Genomic DNA, 20,290 nt, shown 5'->3' with positions numbered 1-20,290 from the left:
CTTACCCTCTAATTCCATAAAGAGGTTTAGGATTTATAATCTGATGGAAATTTTTATAATACACATTCAGACAATGAAGCGTCGATTTGCTTTGCAATTGTTTCTTTTTATGTGTCATACAATGTGGGTGTTGCTGGCTGGGCCCATCGCTCACTGCCCTTGAGAAGGTGATGATGAGCTGCTGCCTTGAACCATTACAGTCCACACGGTCTACCTATACCCACAGTGCTCTCAGGGAAGGAATTGCTATGGGAATGCCAAATTCCTGGAAAGTGACCAATGGCTGGAGTGTGGGGAAGGGCATTTGGAGGCAGGACGTCATGTGATGAACATCCAGGAATGTATCCAACCAGAATTGCCTTGCCAATGTCAACAATGATTGTGCATCCCCTCAGATTCTCCTGATTTCCCTGAATCCAGCAGCAACATCACCAAAAAAATCCCAGAACTTCCATTGCTCCATTCCTTCTCTCCTGTGAGTGGCGACCTTCCCTCCAGCTTGAGTTTGTGATGATTTAAGATTGAGATACCTTCATCAGGAATAGAGGCAGGAAGCCTTCAGGGTGGAGAGATAAATGGGAGTGGGGGGGGGGGGGGTATGCTGGGGAGAAGGTAGAAAAGAGTATAGTTGGTGAATCGGGGTGGGGATGGAGGTGATAGGTCAGAGAAGAGGGTGGAGCGGATAGGTGGGAAGGGAGATTGGCAGGTAGGACAGGTCATGAGAACAGTGCTGAGCTGGAAGGTTGAATCTGGGGTAATGTGGGGGGAGGGGAAATGAGGAAACTGGTGAAGTCCACATTGATGCTCTGGCGTTGAAGTGTTCCGAGGCGGAAGATGAGGTGTTCTTCCTCCAGGTGTCGGGTGGTGAGGGAGCAGCAGGAGCCTCCCACCCACAGCTTCCAACCTCATAGTCCAGGAACCCCGCACCACCTGATTCTACCTCCTTCCCAAAATCCACAAGCCTGACCACCCCGGCCGACCCATTGTCTCAGCATGCTCCTGCTCCACCTAACTCATCTCCACCTACCTCGATATTGTCCTATCCCCCCTAGTCCAGGAACTCCCCACATATGTTCGAGACACCACGCACGCCCTCCACCTCCTCCAAAACTTCTGTTTCCCCGGCCCCCAACACCTCATCTTCTCCATGGATATCCAATCCCTCTACACCTCCATTCACTGTGACCAGGGCCTCCAAGCCCTCTATTTCTTCCTCTCCCAACGTCCCCAACAGTACCCTTCCACTGACACTCTCATTCGTTTGGCTGAACTGGTCCTCACCCTTAACAATTTCTCCTTCGAATCTTCCCGCTTCCTGCAGACCAAAGGGGTAGCCATGGGCACCTGTATGGGCCCCAGCTATGCCTGTCTCTTTGTCGGCTACTAGAACAGTCCATCTTCCATAGTTACACCGGCACCACTCCCCACCTCTTCCTCCGCTACATTGATGACTGCATCAGCGCCACCTCGTGCTCCCACGAGGAGGTTGAGCAGTTCATCAACTTCACCAACAAATTCCACCCCAACCATCTCTGACACCTCCCTCCCTTCCTGGACCTGTCCATTTCCATTAATGATGACCGACTTGACACTGACATTTTTTACAAACCCACCAACTCCCACAGCTAACTGGATTACACCTCTTCCCTACCTCCTGCAAAAATGCCATCCCGTATTCCCAATTCCTCTGCCTCTGCTGTATCTGCTCCCAGGAGGACTAGTTCCACCACAGAACACACCAGATGGCCTCCTTCTTTAGAGATCGCAATTTCCCTTCTCACGTGTTTAAGATATCCTCCAACACATCTCATCCACATCCCGCACCTCCGCCCTCAAACCCCAACCCTCTAACCATAACAAGGACAGAATGCCCCTGGTCCTCACCTTCCACCCTACCAACCTTCGCATTAACCATATCATCCGCCGACATTTCCACCACCTCCAAACGGACCCCACCACCAGAGATATATTTCCCTCCCCACCCCTTTCCGCTTTCCGTAAAGACCGTTCCCTTTGTGACTGCCTGGTCAGGTCCACACCCCCAACAAACCATCCTCCCGTCCTGGCACCTTCCTCTGCCACCGCAGGAATCGCAAAACCTGCACCCACATTTCCTTCCTCACCACCATCCAAGGCCTCAAAGGAGCCTTCCACATCCATCAAAATTTCACCTGCACATCTACCAATGTCATTTATTGTATCTGTTGCTCCCAATGCGGTCTCCTCTACATTGGGGAGACTGGACGCCTCCTCACAGAGCGCTTTAGGGAACATCTCTGAGATACCCGCACCAATCAACCCCATTGCCCCGTGGCCCAACATTTCAACTCCCCCTCCCACTCTGCCGAGGACATGCAGGTCCTGGCCCTCCCTCACCACCCAACGCCTGGAGGAAGAACGCCTCATCTTCCCCCCCCTCAGAACCCCAGGGCATCAATGTGGACTTCACCAGTTTCCTCATTTCCCCTCCCCCCACTTTACCTCAGTTCCAACCTTCCAGCTCAGCACTGTCCTCATGACCTGTCCTACCTGCCAATCTCCCTTCCCACCTATCCACTCCACCCTCCCCCTCTGACCTATCACCTCCATCCCACCCCCATTCACCTATTGTACTTTTTGCTACTTTCTCCCCAGACTCCTCCCCCCCAATTTATCTCTCCACCCTGGAGGCTTCCTGCCACTATTCCTGATGAAGGGCTTTTGCCCAAAACGTTGATTTTTCTGCTCCTCAGATGCTGCCTGACCTGCTGTGCTTTTCCAGCACCACTCTGATCTAAACGCTGGTTTCCAAGCATCTGCAGTCATCACTTTTGCCTTGGAGATTCCTGTCCAGATGATTAGATCTAGAGAGTCAGATTTCACACCAGAAGCAGGGATCTTTCACATATAGGTAAAGGGCAATATGAGCTTGCTTTAATACCTCATCCAGAAAGCGGCACTTCAAACCATGCACCCTCCTTCAGTACTGCACTGCAGTGCTAGGCTGATGTAAGTGCTCAACTCTCTTGGGTGGGACTTAATCCAGAAGAGAACAGGCTATTGCTGAGCAAAGGTTGATGTACCAGATTGTTTTAAACATGGTATAATAGTGAGTTTATCTGAGGACGGTGGTTAACATGAATCATGGAATCCTTACAGTGAGGAAGCAGGCCATTCGGCCCATCAAATTCACACTGAAGAGCATCCCACCCAGATCTAACCCTGCACTTCCCTATGGCTAATCCACCTATATACCTAATCCTGGGCAATTTAGCATGGCTAACCCGCTTAGCCTGCACACTTTGGACTATGGGAGGAAACCGGAGCACCCAGAGGAAATGCATGCAGCCACTGGGGGGAGAATGTGCAAACTCCACACAGACAGTCACCCGAGGGTGGAATTGAACCTGGGTCCCTTGTGCTATGCAGCATTCGTACTAGGCACTGAGCCACCGTGCTGCCATGAAGTTGAGAAATTGAGACCATTCGGAAGGTGAGACCATTCTCAAAGATTTTCTTTTGCATTTTTGAGAGAATGTTTGTGGGTGATCTAAAGCATTTAACATGGTTGTTTAACCTTTGAGCATTGGTGCTGATGCCTTCATCACCATTGGGTCATAGAATGGTTAGGCACGGAAATAATCAAGATCCTTCATGCATTTTGAGGTTCAATCTTTTTTTAGACTTTTTTTTCTTCTCCATCACTTCTTTCCATGGTGTCAGGAGATGTTCATCATTAATTGCATTCATCCCTCCACCACACTCAAAATGCTATCCTTAATGCTGTGTTAACTAACACATTAGCCCTTCCTGAAGAAGGGCTGATGCCCGAAACGTCGATTCTCCTGCTCCTTGGATGCTGCCTGACCTGCTGCGCTTTTCCAGCAACACATTTTCAGCTCTGATCTCCAGCATCTGCAGTCCTCACTTTCTCCTCCTAACTAACACATTGAGCACCACAACTCAGTTTTCAACACAGACAACCAATATCAAATATGGCACTCCAAAGGCTACTTGTGTACTCTTCATGATCTGGAGGAGCCAGTATTGGACTGGGGTGGACAAAGTTAAAAATCACAGGACAACGAGGTTGTAGGCGAACAGATTGATTTGAAAGTACAAGCTTTTGGAGCACTGCTTCTTTGTCAGTTAGTTAGTGGGGCAGGATGGTAAGACACAGAATTTATAGCAAAAGATCATAGTGTCATATATTGATGCAATATATTGAACAAATCTAAGTTGCTGTTAAGTCTTTCATCTTTTAGAATGTGCTGCAGATCATTTCATTCATATGTGAATACCAGAACATCTTTCAAGTCACATTCCTGAGATAACTTAAGGCTTTATATAAAAAAAGTGACAGCTCAGACAATGCATTAAAGGCATGATGTTAGAGTCTGTCTGTATTCCAGGCTTGAGTCAGACTGGTTCTATTTCCAAAGTAAGAATTCATGAACTGTCACATGGATTATAAAAAAAATTGACTGCCTACAATTTGTATGCTTTTTGAACAAAACAAAATGTATCTGCAAATATAATTCTGCAAATGCAAATTCACACCATAAACACTTATGTGTGTTTGCGTGCAGGTGAGGCAGTGAGTGTGTGTGTCTGTGCGTACTTAATAAAGTGTGATTGAGTATATACCTGTGAGAGAGTGTGCACATGGGTGTAGTGTGGGCTGTGTGTGTGTGCCTGAGAGAGAGCGCATGTGTATGAGAGAAGGTCTGTGTGAATTCTGAGTATGTAAGAGTGTGTGTATGTGTGCGCGTGTGAGAAAGTGTATCATGTAGTGAGGTCACCTGTAGTGTGACATGAACCCAAGGTCCCAGTTGAGGCCATCCTCATGGGTATCCACCTTGGCTATCAGCCTCTGCTTGGCCACTCTGTTTGGCGTGCATCCCAAAGTCCACCTTGGAGGACGGTCATCCGAAGATCTGAGGTTGAATGCCCCTGACCACTGAAGTGTTCCATGACTGGGCGAGAACATCCCTATCTGGTGATTGTTGTGTGGGGTCCATTCATCCGTTGTCATAGCATCTGTATGGTGTCACCAATGTATCCTTGCCTGCAGTGTATCAGATAGACAACCTTGGTCAAGTTACATGGAATACCTGCCACGTACATGGTGGTATCCACTGACACGTCTTGCAGTGGTTGCCATGTTGTGGTCGATATTGTCCCAAAGGCTGGGTAGTTTGCTGTGAACAATGGTGTTTTTAAGCTTTGGCAGTTGTTTAAAGGTGAGAAATGGAGTCATAGAGAAAGTCTCGGCGAGGTGCTCATCCTCATTGATAATGTGTTGCGGGCTGCGAAGAACTTGGCGTAGTTTCTCTGCTCCCAGGAAGTACTGGACAATGAAGGGTATCCTATCGGTCGCATCCCGTGTCTGTCTCCTCAGGAGGTCAGAATGGTTTCTCCCTGTGGCACGTCGGAACTGGCGATTGATGAGTTGAGCATCATATTCTTTTCTTATGAGGGTGTCCTTCAGCACCTTCAGATGTCCATCGCATTCCTCCTCTTCTGAACAGATCCTGTGTATGCATAGAGCTTGTCAGTAGGGGATGGCAGTTTTAATATGTTGAGGATGGAAACTAGAGAAGTTCAGTATTTTGAGGTTACAAGTGGGTTTGCGGTAGAGTGAGGTACTGAGGTGTCTGTGCTTGATAGAGACCCGTGTGCCCCAGAATGAGACAGATACTAAAGAGTAGTCCATGGGAAGTCTGATGATGGGATGAAACTTGTTGATATCACTGTGTAGTTGTTTCAGTGGCTCCTTGCCATCAGTCTAGAGGAAGAAAATGTCATTAATATAGCTGGTGCATAGTGTTGGTTGGAAGTCCTGTGCAGAAAAGAAGTCTTGTTCAAACTTGTGCATGAAAATGTTGGCATATTAGGGAGCAAATTTGGTCCCCGTGGCTGTTCCATGTGTCTGGTCGGAGAACTGGTTGTCAAAGGTGAAGATGTTGTGGTTGAGGTTGAAGCGGATGAGTTGTAGGCTGGTGCCTGGAGATTGGCAATTATTAGTATTGAGTACTGAAGCTGTTGCAGCGATGCTGTCATCATGGGGAATATTTTCCGGTGAGGGCCAATGATAAGCAGTAAAACAGGCCTGCAGGCAATCAGGCTGTTTCTATTTTGTCTTTTTATTTATATCCAGCAGTACTCTTACACACAACTGAACTTTTTCTTTTCCCTTCACCAAATCATCCATGGTATTTTTTCACTTAATAACTATCACTAGTAAATCATCCATGTTTTCCAATTGAATAATTGATGTCCAAAGCCCATTAAGGGCAACACAAACCATCAAATATGAGGGAGAAGTAAGGAGGGGGGGAAGTGGGCTACATCAAAATGAAGTTGGGATAAGTCAGACTGATTCTATTCGTATTATTTCACCTATGCTGAGATGAGTTAATGAACACAAACCTAAACTTGATCCTGCTGGCTTGGCTGGAACTTGAACTACCCTGTGCAGTATCTTTATCTGGTAAGCCCCTTGCTCCTTTAATCATTCTTGCCCTGAGCAACTGCCACGCAAGATGACAACCATAACTCTCAGATTCAAGACATAGATGGGTATAGGTTCCAGTTAATGAGTCCAACTGACACATTTATAACTTTTGAAAGTTTGACATTGAGGAAATTCACTACCTCTTCCCTGGTATCCATAACACTTAATCTCCACTCAGCGCACACAATACAAATCATTCATCAGCAAGACCCAGGGACAGATAGTCATGTAATAGGTTTCTCAGTGTCAACAGGACTGTGACAACTGTGAAGGATTTTGTGAATAGCTCCATGATCACAATTAACAATTAATTCCCCCCTTCTCAATATTCAAGTTACATGTCGATGAAGCATGGCCCTCAATTTATTCAATGGTTTATTTCACCCAGAAGTATGATCAATTTATAAAAGTACAAAACACAGTCCAGGCGCGGTTCGACAGCAATTGGTAATTGTTTCCGATTTGTAGAGGAATTAATAACATATATTATAATTATTAATTCCTGGATTAAAAATATAAGAGATAGACAAACCAAAGGAGCTCCAACATTGCACTACTGGCTACTTAATATTGCTGTCAGAGTGAGACGTATAATTTGGGAGCTGATGCAACCCCAAGGATAAAGAGATGGGTGCTAGCTACCAGAATTACCAAAGATCATCATGTAGACTCTTGTGGTACACTAGCCGTATCTTGCCATCTGGGTTCAAGTCCCACCTATACTGGATGTATGTCCAAACAGGTTGATTAAAATAAGTATGAAACAATTGAGCATATAAGGCAGCCCCATTTTACTCATCAAAAAACCCTGTATTTGCATTTAATCAGCATATAATTGACACCATCTCCTACCTTTTCATCCATGGCATGAGACACTCAGTAGTCAGCCATAATTTCCCACCCCACAGATACAAGTTCTATTTTCCTTGCATCAGGGACCAAATGTTCCAACAGGCAATCAAAGCAGTTTGTGAGGAAGATCTAGCTGCACAAATTATAAAGAGAAATGACTTTTCCAACAAAACTGAAGTATGAAGCTAATCTGATGCTAAAAGTCATCACATCTGTTAGATGAATAATTATGCTGCAACAAGGGAATTTGGTGTTCGTGAAAGATGGTGCAAAAATGGAAGAAGAAAGAATCTGCCCCGAAAAGATATTCAAGACCAAATGTGTTGAGTACAGGTACCTATCACTGGCCTAACATTAAGAACTGTGTATTTGAATGGGTCCTTGGGAATCTGCAGAATGGTTACATCCTCACCAGAAATGCAATATACATTAGCTTACTTATGTGGGCCAAACGAAAACCTAGCAAAGACTTTGGATCAAAACTCATTGATGTGGACGTTTTATTGAAAGAAAGCATCTAGTGTTGCAACAGAAGACAGAGAATTGCTCATACACTACCAGTTTCGAACAATCCACCATCAAGACAGAAGTAAAAACACAATTGACACAATCAGGCTCCAGTTCTGCTGCAGTTCTAGTCTTTGCAGTATCCAGTGCCTCCAACTGGTTCTTGATTTTATGTGGAGAGGATCAAATTGGCTGGATACCGGGGACTGTTAGAGGAGGTTGAAATAGATCGTCTACTTGGCACTTCTGACTGAAGATTGCGGTGATGCATCAGCCTGATCTTTTGTACTCATGTGCTGTCCAGTTTATATTGGCTAGGGCTGTTTATTAGCAGAGACAATGGAACTTTTACCAATGTGGTTTTAACCCTTGCTGATGCTCTGTGTTATGGTGGTGAGCTCGGGGCTGAGTGGAAGGTGGTGTACTGAACACTCACTCCATTTCTCATGTCCCTGTTCTAAATCCATTTAGTGGGGGTTATTATTCCCCATGTATCGATATAGTGCATACTCTCCCAGTTTGATTGGTTTGTCATTTAATTTCCCCTTTATATCTTCGTTGTTATGTATCACAAGAGACGCACATAAACACTGTAAAATATTTCAAGCAGGTAATGAGGTGGTTTTTTTGGATGACCACATGTTCATGTTGAGTGGAATATAAGAGGCAGCTAGGACAACTCTGAAGTAACAAATGGATGATATACCTTGCTCTGAATTCCACTCACTGATCATCCCTGTGCTTGCTCACCTTTACTGCTACTCTTGCGAAAATGTCTCAATTTTATAATCCTGACTTTTGTTTTCAAATCCTTCCATGCCCTCAGCCCCTCTTCACTCTCTCCCTGTAATCTGCTCCAGACTTAGCAGCCTTTGCGATCTCTGTGCTCCTCCAGTTCTGGCCTCCTGTGCATACTCAGTTATAATCTTTGCACGTGGTGGTGATTATTTCTTCAACTGCCTTGATTCGATGCTCTGGAATCCCCTCATTCTCAATTCACCTCTCTCTCTCTCTCTCTTTTAAAATGCTCTGTAAAACCCTCCTCTTTGTCCAAGCTTTGGCTTCACAATCTTCTTAGACAATAGACAATAGACAATAGATGCAGGAGTAGGCCATTCAGCCCTTCGAGCCTGCACCGCCATTCAATATGATCATGGCTGATCATTCCCAATCAGTATCCTGTTCCAGCCTTATCTCCATAACCCTTGACTCCACTATCTTTAAGAGCTCTATCCAATTCTTTCTTAAATGAATCCAGAGACTGGGCCTCCACTGCCCTCTGGGGCAGAGCATTCCACACAGCCACCACTCTCTGGGTGAAGTAGTTTCTCCTCATCTCTGTCCTAAATGGTCTACCCTGTATTTTTAAGTTGTGTCCTCTGGTTCGGCACTCCCCCATCAGCGGAAATATGTTTCCTCCTGCCAGAGTGTCCAATCCTTTCATAATCCTATACATTTCAATCAGATCCCCTCTCCCCTTCTAAACTCAAGGGTATACAAGCCCAGTCGCTTCAGTCTTTCCGTGTAAGGCAATCCTGCCATTCCAGGAATTGACCTCGTGAACCTACGCTGCACTCCCTCAATAGCCAGAATGTCTTTCCTCAAATTTGGAGACCAGAACTGTACACAGTACTCCAGGTGTGGTTGCCTCCTTTTATGGCTTAATGTCAAAAATGACAAAAAATGTTTTATTGCTAACAATTCTGCTGAGTATATTTAAATGTTTCACTACTTTAAATGTATTCTTAATTTAAGTTATTGTTATTTACACATGAACATCTGTATACGGAACTCATATTTCATTAATAATGTATGTTTTGTATATTGTCCCCACTTATAATTCATTTATTTAACATAATCACATATATAATTGAGCAGTGAGATAAGAGCATATCCCATCCCCGGAATATTTGGCAGGTTATGATCTTGAAGATTGTGCTGTTCATTATCAGTTGACAGCTAACCTCATGCAGACAGCAATTTTTCTTTTTATGGACTCAAGTGGGACACAGTAAGCCTACAACAGAAATAATTCCCCTTTACAGGGACACAGGAATGGGGGAAGGGAATGGGGTTGTCCTAGTGCTTTAGAAACACCACTGAATATAGAGGTCCCGGTGAGGTTAACAGCTGAACCTCTTTTGACCTTTTTTACCCTCTGTTTCTCGGTCGACAGCAGGCCAGGTTTTAAGGTTTGGCAGGCAGTCTGATGGGAAGGCCTGTGTTTCTAGTTTGTAGCCAATAAGTAGAGAGGAGTGAGTTGAGCAGTTGGGAGGGCCAGCAGGAGGTGCCATCATTGGTCAGCGGGCAACAGTGTTTTGGGACAGGGGTGAGTTGTTATTGGAAGTGAAAAAGGTGATTTCGAGCTTGGGGATGGTGGACAATGGTGGGAAAAAGATCAAAGGAAGGAGATAGATTAGCTTGGACCACAAGCAGTGCTGAAAAGGCACCTGATTGACCCTACCTTTCTAATATTCCTCAGAGCCATTAAATCCAATTGAGACACACCATCTCATTAACATGTTTAAATGTTATTCCCAGTACTACAAACTAGTGAGGGCAAGAATAGTAGGCTAGAGCAGATGACTGCACAGCTGAGGAGCTAGTGTATGGGAGAAGGATTCACATTTTTGGATCATTGGAAACTCTTTTGAGGTAGAAATGACCTGTACAAGAAGGACAGATTGCACTTAAATTGGAATGGGTCTAATATACTAGCAGGGAGATTTGCTAGTGGGGGGTGTGGGGGTGCGCGTGGGACTGGGATAGTGTAGCAATTACAGAAGCATGGACAGGATTGGCAGCTTAATGTTCCAGGGTACAAATGCTTCAGGAAGGATAGAAAGGGAGGCAAGAAAGGAAGGCTAGTGGTGATTTTGATAAGAGATAGCATTACAGCTGTACTGAGGGAGGGTATTCCCAGAAATACATCCAGGGAAGTTATTTGGGTGGAATTGAGAAATAAGAAAGGGATGATCACCTTATTGGGATTGTATTATAGACCCCCTAATGGTCAAAGGAAAATTGAGAAACAAATTCGTAAGGAGATCTCTGTTATCTATAAGAATAATTGGGTGATTATGGTAGGGGATTTTAACTTTTCAAGCATAGACTGGGACTGCCATAGTGTTAAGGGTTTACAACATTTGTTAAATGTGTACAAGAAACTTTTCTAATTTCAGTATGTGGATGTACCTACCAGAGAAGGTGCAAAACCTGACCTACTCTTGTGAAAAAAGGCAGGGCAGGTGACTGAGGTGTCAGTGGGGGAGCACTTTGGGACCAGCGACGATAATTCTATTAGTTTTAAAGTAGTGATAAAAAAGGATGGACCAGATCTAAAAGTTGAAATTGGAGAAAGGCCAATTTTGATGGTATTAGGCAAGAACTTTCAAAAGCTAAGGGTGAGGACGAGTTCGGCCAAACGAATGAGAGTGTCAGTGGAAGGGTACTGTTGGGGACATCTGGAGAGGAAAAAATGGAGGGCTTGGAGGCCCTGGTCATGGCGAATGGAGGTGTAGAGGGATTGGATACTGTCCCCAACAGTACCCTTCCACTGACACTCTCATTCGTTTGGCCGAACTGGTCCTCACCCTTAACAATTTCTCCTTTGAATCCTCCCACTTCCTCCAGACCAAAGGCGTAGCCATGGGCACACGTATGGGCCCCAGCTATGCCTGTCTCTTTGTTGGCTATGTAGAACAGTTGATCTTCCGTAATTACACCGGCACCACTCCCCACCTCTTCCTCCGCTACATTGATGACTGCATTGGCGCCACCTCTTGCTCCCGCGAGGAGGTTGAGCAATTCATCAACTTCACCAACACATTCCACCCTGACCTTAAATTTACCTGGACTATCTCTGACACCTCGCTCCCCTTCCTGGACCTCTCCATCTCCATTAGTGACGACCGACTTGACATTGACATTTTTTACAAACCCACTGACTCCCATAGCTACCTGGATTACACCTCTTCCCACCCTATCGCTTGCAAAAATGCCATCCCGTATTCCCAATTTCTCCGCCTCCGCCGTATCTGCTCCCAGGAGGACCAGTTCCACCATAGGACCCACCAGATGGCCTCCCTCTTTAGAGACCGCAATTTCCCTTCCCATGTGGTTAAAGATGCCCTCCAACGCATCTCGTCCACATCCCGCACCTCCGCCCTCAGACCCCACCCCTCCAACCGTAACAAGGACAGAACGCCCCTGGTGCTCACCTTCCACCCTACAAACCTTCGCATTAACCAAATCATCCACCGACATTTCCGCCACCTCCAAAAAGACCCCACCACCAGGGATATATTCCCCTCCCCACCCCTTTCCGCCTTCCGCAAAGACCGTTCCCTCCGTGACTACCTGGTCAGGTCCACACCCCCCTACGACCCACCCTCCCATTCTGGCACTTTCCCCTGCCACCGCAGGAACTTTAAAACCTGTGCCCACACCTCCTCCATCACCTCTATCCAAGGCCCTGAAGGAGCCTTCCACATCCATCAAAGTTTCACCTGCACATCCACCAATATCATTTATTGTATCCATTGCTCCCGATGTGGTCTCCTCTGCATTGGGGAGACTGGGCGCCTCCTAGCAGAGCGCTTTAGGGAACATCTCCGAGACATCCGCACCAATCAACCAAACTGCCCCGTGGCACAACACTTCAACTCCCCCTCCCACTCTGCCGAGGACATGGAGGTCCTGGGCCTCCTTCACCGCTGCTTCCTCACCACCAGACGCCTGGAGGAAGAACGCCTCATCTTCCGCCTCAGAACACTTCAACCCCAGGGCATCAATGTGGACTTCACCAGTTTCCTCATTTCCCCTTCCCCCACCTCATCCTATTTTCAAACTTCCAGCTCAGTTACTGTCTCCTTGACTTGTCCGACATGCCTATCTTCTTTTCCACCTATCCACTCCACCCTCTCCTCCTTGACCTATCACCTTCATCTCCTCCCCCACTCACCCATTGTACTCTGTGCTACTCTCTCCCCACCCCCACCCTCCTCTAGCTTATCTCTCCATGCTTCAGGCTCACTGCCTTTATTCCTGATGAAGGGCTTTTGCCCGAAACGTTGATTTTGCTGCTCGTTGGATGCTGCCTGAACTGCTGAGCTCTTCCAGCACCACTAATCCAGTATTTGGTTTTCAGCATCTGCAGTCATTGTTTTTACCAGGGTGAAAGAGAAGGCTATTAGGTATAGGGAATGGTGGATGACTAAAGAAATTGAGGGTTTGGTTAAGAAAAAGAAGGAAGCATATGTCAGGTATAGACAGGATAGATCAAGCGAAGAGTATAAAGGCAATAGGAGTATACTTAAGAGGAAAATCAGAAGGGCAAAATGGGGACATGAAATAGCTTTGGCAATAGAGTTAAGGAGAATCCAAAGGGTATTTACAAATACATTAAGAACAAAAGGGTAACCAGGGAGAGAATAAGACCCCTCCAAGATCAGCAAGGCGCCTATGTGTGGAGCCGCAGGAGATGCGGGAGATACTAAATCAGTATTTTGCATCAGTATTTACTGGGGAGAAGGACATGGAAGATATAGAATTTAAGGAAATAGATGGTGCCATCTTGAAAAATGTCCATATTACAGAGGAGGAAGTGCTGGATGTCTTGAAACACATAAACGTGGATAAATCGCCAGGACCTCATCAGGTGTACCCTAGAACTCTGTGGGAAGCTTAGAGAAGTGATTGCTGGGACTCTTGCTGAGATATTTGTATCATTCATAATCACAGGTGAGGTGCCGGAAGACTGGAGATTGGCTAACGTGGTGCCACTGTTTAAGAAGGGTGGTAAGGACAAGCTAGGGAGCTATAGACCAGTGAGCCCAACGTCGGTGGTGGGCAAGTTGTTGGAGGGAATCCTGAGGGACAATTTGGAAAGGCAAGGACTGATTAGGGATAGTCAACATGGCTTTGTGCGTAGTAAATCATATCTCATAAACTTGATTGAGTTTTTTGAAGAAGTAACAAAGAGGATTGATGAGGGCAGAGCAGTAGATGTGATCTATACAGACTTCAGTAAGGCCTTCGACAAAGTGTCCCATGGGAGACTGGTTAGCAATGTTAGATCTCCCAGAATACAGAGAGAACTAACCATTTGGATACAGAACTGGCCCAGAAGTAGATGAAAGAGGGTGGTGGTGGAGGGTTGTTTTTCTGACTGGAGGCCTGTGACCAGTGGAGTGCCACAAGGATCGGTGCTGGGGCCTCTACTTTTTGTCATTTACATAAATGATTTGGATGTGAGAATAAGAGGTATTGTTAATAAGTTTGCAGATGGCACCAAAATTGGAGGTGTGGTGGACAGCGAAGAGGGTTACCTCAGATTACAACGGGATCTTGATCAGATGGGCCAATGGGCTGAGAAGTGGCAGATGGAGTTTAATTTAAATAAATGCGAGGTGCTGCTTTTTGGGAAAGCAAATCTTAACAGGACTTATGCACTTAATGGTCGGGTCCTAGGGAGTTGTTGCTGAACAGAAAGACCTTGGAGTACAGGTTCATAGCTCCTTGAAAGTGGAGTCTCAGGTAGATAGGATAGTGAAGAAGGTGTTTGGTATGCTTTCCTTTATTGGTCAGAGTATTGAGTACAAGAGTTGGGAGGTCATGTTGTGGTTGTACACTTTCGGAGAGTCTGTACTGAGGGAGTGCCACGCTGTTAGAGGATTTGGCCACTTTTGGAATATTGTGTGCAATTCTGGTCTCCTTCCTATCGGAAAGATATTGCAAAACCTGAAAGGGTTCAGAAAAGATTTACAAGGATGTTGCCAGGGCTGTTCTGTCTGGAGCATTGGAGGCTGAGGGGTGACCTTAAAGGAGTTCATAAGATCATGATAGACATGGATAGGATAAATAGACAAGGTCTTTTTGCCTGGTGTGAGGAGTTAAGATATACAAGAGACCTAAGGGGCAATGTTTTCATGCAGAGGGTGGTACGTGTATTGAATGAGCTGCCAGAGGAAGTGGTGAGGCTGGTACAATTGCAACATTTTGAAAGGAATTTGGATGGGTATACGAATAGGAAGGGTTGGGAGGGGCGTGAGCCAGGTGCTCGCAGGTACGACCACATTGGGTTGGGATATCTAGTCGGCGTGAACAAGTTGGACTGAAAGGTCTGTTTCCGTGCTGTCCAACTCTATGACTCTATGGAGTTTGCACATTCTCCCCATGTCTGCGTAGGTTTCCTCCAGGTGCCTCCCACAGTCCAAAGCTGTGCATGTCAGGTGAATTGGCCACGCTAAGTTGCCCAGAGTTTTAGGTACATTACACGGGAGTAAAGGTAGGGGTATGGGTCTGGGTGAGGTTATTCTTCGGTGGGTCGGTGTGGACATGTTGGGCCGAAGGGCCTGTTTCCATAGTGTTGCGAATCTAATCTAATCTAATTTAAGTGGGGACCTGGTCAGTTGTTTGCTCTGCAAACCTCCCTGTTAGAAATGGACACTGGTAATGTGGGATATAGGTAAAGTAGTGTCACTTCTGCAATCATATTTACTTATGCAAGGTAAATGAACGCGCAGCAATGTATAATTGTTTCAGCCAAGAGCTGAGTCAACAAGAATGGAAACTATGTGAAGGAAATACATAATTACTTTTGTATTAACTGAAATGTGTCTGTAAAGAATGATAGATGTTACAGACAAATAGATAAGGTGCTGTGAGGGGAGGGGGTTGAGCTAGATACGCCTGTTTTAAGCATCTGTTTCCCACTTCTGCAAAAACAAGAACCAACCACAATCAAGAAGTCATGAGGTCATAAGGTCATAACAAGTAAGGGAGGATATACCTAACAATGGCCCACAGCAAGATGTGGTCAAACAGCCTTGTGAGGCCAGAACTAAGCATTTTGTCACAGACAAGGCCGGATAAGGCAAGAGGTGAACAAGAGTAATGGGCGCCGCTCTTAGAGAGGTGGGAGATGTAAACAGGGGTGGGGCAATGGGAGGAGAGAATAGCAACCAAATTACATAAATGTTGTGTACTAGTTGCATTCAGTGTGTGTGTGTCCCTGCCTTGTGGACACCCTGTTGCAAGAGTGAAATAAATGACACTATTGATTCAGATCTTGTCTCGGACTGAAATTATTGAAGTGAGTGAGCTTTGTTTCTCACAGTGGGAACTTAGGGTGGGGTTTCAGATTATAAAAAAATTAACCAATATCCTTAGCTCACTTCAACTCATTAGAGAATGAAATGGGCTTACAAATTTCTCCTCATCCCTGTGGAAAGTTGCTCAGATGAACGGATTGAGGGATGGGTACGAGTCACAGTATAATAGTGAAGGTTTTGATGTGTTATGGTGTTAATGGATTCCTTGCTCCCTCTCCTGGTGGGTCTGTTGAATGCATATTCTGTAGATATATGCCAGGATCTTTCTATGAATAACCTTTCAAATGAATGTCAAATTGTAGAGATGGGAACAAAAGGGTAAGCTGTTGTTTGAACATCTCCCACTGGCTGACTTTATATATCAGCAGCAGTTCATTTATATCATGCCTTTTATGGGCTAAAACATTCCAAGGTATCACACAAGGGCATGACCAAACAGATTTTGACACCAAGCTACATAAGGAGAAATTAAGAAAGTTGACAATAAAGTTTAGTTAAAGAAGTAGGTTTTAAGGAGGGTGTTAGAGGAAAGGAGACTTCTTGAACGGTTTAGAGAGTATATTCCAGAGCTTAGGGAACTGAAGACACAGCCATCAATGATGGGAGGAGATTCCCAAAAGGCTAGAATGGAAAGGACAGCTGAAATTTAGCAAAACTGAGGTTTGAGGAATCACAAAAATCAGGCATGGTGAAGCCATGAGGGGATCTATAAACAGGCGTGAGTGTTTACAAATGAAACATTGCTGAACTCAATTCAGGTCAGTGAGCACAGGGATGTTGAGTGATTAAGACTTTGCCCAGGACACAGGCCACAGAGCTTTGGATGGGCTTAATTTTAGGAGTTGAGAGACAGGCCAGGACTGCATTGGAATATGACAGTCAAATTTAGAGGTAACAAAGGCACAGAAATAGGCTTCAGCAGGAGGTGAGCTGCGAAGAGGCCAGAGTCAAACGATGATTCAGAGGTGCAAGTACAGCAGTCTTGCTGATGCTTTGGATACCTAGTTTGAAAGCTAATCTCAACATCAAAAGTGACACAGAAGATGAAAACAATATAGTTCAGCTTCAGGCAGTGGCCCAGGTGAAATAGTGGTATTGTTGACCCAGGTAATGGTCTGAGGGCACAGGTTTTATTATCACCACAGCATACGATAGCATTTGAATTCAACAAATATTTGGAATTAAGAGTCTAATGGTAATCATGATTGTATTGTCAAGAAAAACCCATCTGGTTCACTGATGTCCTTTAGGGAAGGAAACTGCCATCCTTACCTGGTCTGGCCTACATGTGACTCCAGACCCACAGCAATGCAGTTCACTCATTAGGGATGGGCAAAAAAAATGCCAGCCTAGCCAGTGACACCCTCATCCCGAGAATGAATGAAAAAAAACTGGGGAGTGGAGTTTGTGATGGGGACCAAACACAATGGCTTCACTCTCACGAATGTCTTCTTGAAAACAGTCAGTACTGGATTGCAGAAGGTGGAGTCATAGCTGGAGAGATTAGGAGAGCTGGTTGTGAGGTTGAGTTGGATATTGTCAGTCTGCAGGTGGAATCTGACATTATGTTTACAGATGATCTCTGTGAGAGGCAGAAATAGGAAAGAAGCAGGGGCCATAGCTTGAGAGACGCGAGAGGTAACGAGCAAAAATAGAAGCCATTGCAGGTAATTCTTTGGGCGACAATTTAATAAATAAGAATGGGATTAGGTGAGAGCAGTTCCACTCAGCCGGACAATGTGGAGTGGTGTCGGAAAAGGATGATGTGACTGAATAGGCCAATTTCCCCTCTTATCTTAAACCTTTGTCTTCTAGTTTTGGACTCCCCTACCCTGAGAAAATCTATTGATAGAGGAGAAGAAACTATCTAAACTCCTCACACATTTCTGCATTTATATGAATGCAAGATCCTTCAACAAGTACTACCCATTCAAGGCATGTGGTCATGCTGATGGACCAATTTGTATCTTTGACACAATAGAAGCCAGTATTGAAAAAGAAAGTTCACCAATTTTATGTCAAGTGTTTCTATACCTTGTTATCGATTTTTCTTACCTATATTATGCTGCAGATGAATTGAAAGAATGGGAGAGATAGAACATAGAACAATATAGCGCAGAACAGGCCCTTCGGCCCTCAATGTTACGCCAAGCTGTGAACTATTCTCAGCTCGTCCCCCTACACGATCCCAAAATCATCCATGTGCTTATCTAAGGATTGTTTAAATCTCCCTAATGTGGCTGAGTTGACTACATTAGCAGGTAGGGCATTCCACGCCTTTATCACTCTCTGCGTAAAGAACCTGCCTCTGACATCTGTCTTAAATCTATCACCCCTCAATTTGTAGTTCTGCCCTCTCGTACAACCTGACGTCATCATCCTAGGAAAAAAATCTTTCACTGTCTACCCGATCGAATCCTCTGATCATTTTGTATGTCTCTATCAAATCTCCCCTTAGCCGCCTTCTTTCCAATGAGAACAGACCCAAGTCTCTCAGCCTTTCCTCATAAGACCTTCCCTCCAGACCAGGCAACTGCATCTTTTCCCATGCTTCCACATCCTTCCTGTAACGGGGTGACCAGAACTGGACATAATATTCCAAGTGTGGCCGCACCAGCGTTTGTACAGTTGCAGCATGATATTGCGGTTCCGGAACTCAATCCCTCTACGAATGGAACCTAACACACCGCATGCCTTCCTAACAGGACTATCCACCTGGGTGGCAACTTTCAGAGATCTATGCACATGGACTCAAATCCCTCTGCACATCCACATTACCAAGAATCTTTCCATTGACCCAGTACTCTACCTTCCTGTTATTCTTCCCAAAGTGCATCACCTCACATTTAGCTGCATTGAACTCTATTTGCCACCTCTCAGCCCAATTCTGCAGTTCATCCAAGTCCCCCTGCAACCTGTAACATTCTTCCAAACCGTCCACTACTCCACTGACTTTAGTGTCGTCTGCAAGTTTACAAATCCATCCACCTGTGCCTCCGTCAAAGTCATTCATAAAAATGACAAACAGCAGTGGTCCCAAAACAGATCCTTGTGGCACACCACTCGTAACCGGACTCCAGACTGAATATTTTCCATCAACCACCACTCGCTGCCTTCTTTCAGAAAGCCAGTTTCTAATCCAAACTGCTAAATCGCCCTCAATTCCATGCCTCTGCATTTTTCTCCATCAGCCTGCCATGTGGAACCTTATCAAAGGCTTTACTGAAGTCAATTCCTGGAATGGCAGGACTACCTTACGCTGAAAGACTGGAGCGACTGGGCTTATATACTCTTGAGTTTAGAAGACTGAGAGGGGATCTGATTGAGACATACAAAATTATTAAAGGATTGGACACTCTGGAGGCAGGAAACATGTTTCCGCTGATGGGTGAGTGCTGAACCAGAGGACACAGCTTAAAAATACAGGGTAGACCATTTAGGACAGAGATGAGGAGAAACGTCTTCACCCAGAGGGTGGCTGTGTGGAATGCTCTGCTCCAGAGGGCAGTGAAGGCCCAGTCTCTGGATTCATTTACGAAAGAGTTGGATAGAGCTCTCGAGGATAATGGAATCAAAGGTTATGGAGATAAGGCAGAACAGGATACTGATTAAGGATGATCAGCCATGATCATATTGAGTGGTGGTGCAGGCTCGAAGGGCAGAATGGCCTACTCCTGCACCAATTGTCTATTGTCCATGTATACCACATTAACTGCCCTACCCTCATCTACATGCTTGGTTACCTTCTCAAAAAACTCAATGAGGTTTGTGAGACACGACCTGCCCTTGACGAAACCATGTTGACTATCTGAAACCAAAATGATGAGGGCAAAATGCATGGGAAATGTTTTAAAAAGACATGACCTAAGTAATTCATTTGAGAATGTATAATCAATGATTGTGAAGGGAAGAGAAAAGCTTTATCAAAGGGGTTACAATCCTGGAACTATTTCATAATAATGTAGTGGAGCTGATGCTGCAGGGCGTAGGTAGCACAGTGTGGGTGGAGTTAGTTATAATGATAGATTGGAGATGGATGTCTGTAAGACATAGGAAGAGAATCAGTCCATTGGGTTACTCCACCATTCAATCAGAGCATGGCTAATTTCCAGCTCTACTTTCCTGTCTTTCCCCGTAACTCTGAAACAGTCAGTAATGCAGAAGTATAAAATATTATCCCTCCTAATCTCTGTTCTAAATGGGTAAAACCTTATTATGAGGTTAGGCCCTCTGCTTCTAGACAATGACAAACAACATTTCCACATCTGAATGTTGTGAAGCTGGCTTCAGGAAGAACACAAGCTTGGAACCCATTTGCCAC

At 45.2% G+C, this 20,290-nt stretch overlaps 1 protein-coding gene across 1 annotated transcript in view; it reads left to right on the top strand.

Annotated features, from left to right (window-relative positions):
• Positions 1–20,290, top strand: part of LOC140494508 (ankycorbin-like) — a 112,904-nt gene that overhangs the window by 11,520 nt on the left and 81,094 nt on the right. The gene's annotated exons all lie outside the window — the stretch shown is intronic.

This window comes from Chiloscyllium punctatum, chromosome 24 (genome assembly GCF_047496795.1).
Source record: "Chiloscyllium punctatum isolate Juve2018m chromosome 24, sChiPun1.3, whole genome shotgun sequence".
NCBI classification, from domain to species: Eukaryota; Metazoa; Chordata; class Chondrichthyes; order Orectolobiformes; family Hemiscylliidae; genus Chiloscyllium; species Chiloscyllium punctatum.
Note: the sequence above shows the minus strand (reverse complement) of the source record. Positions and strands in the feature narration are given on the sequence as shown.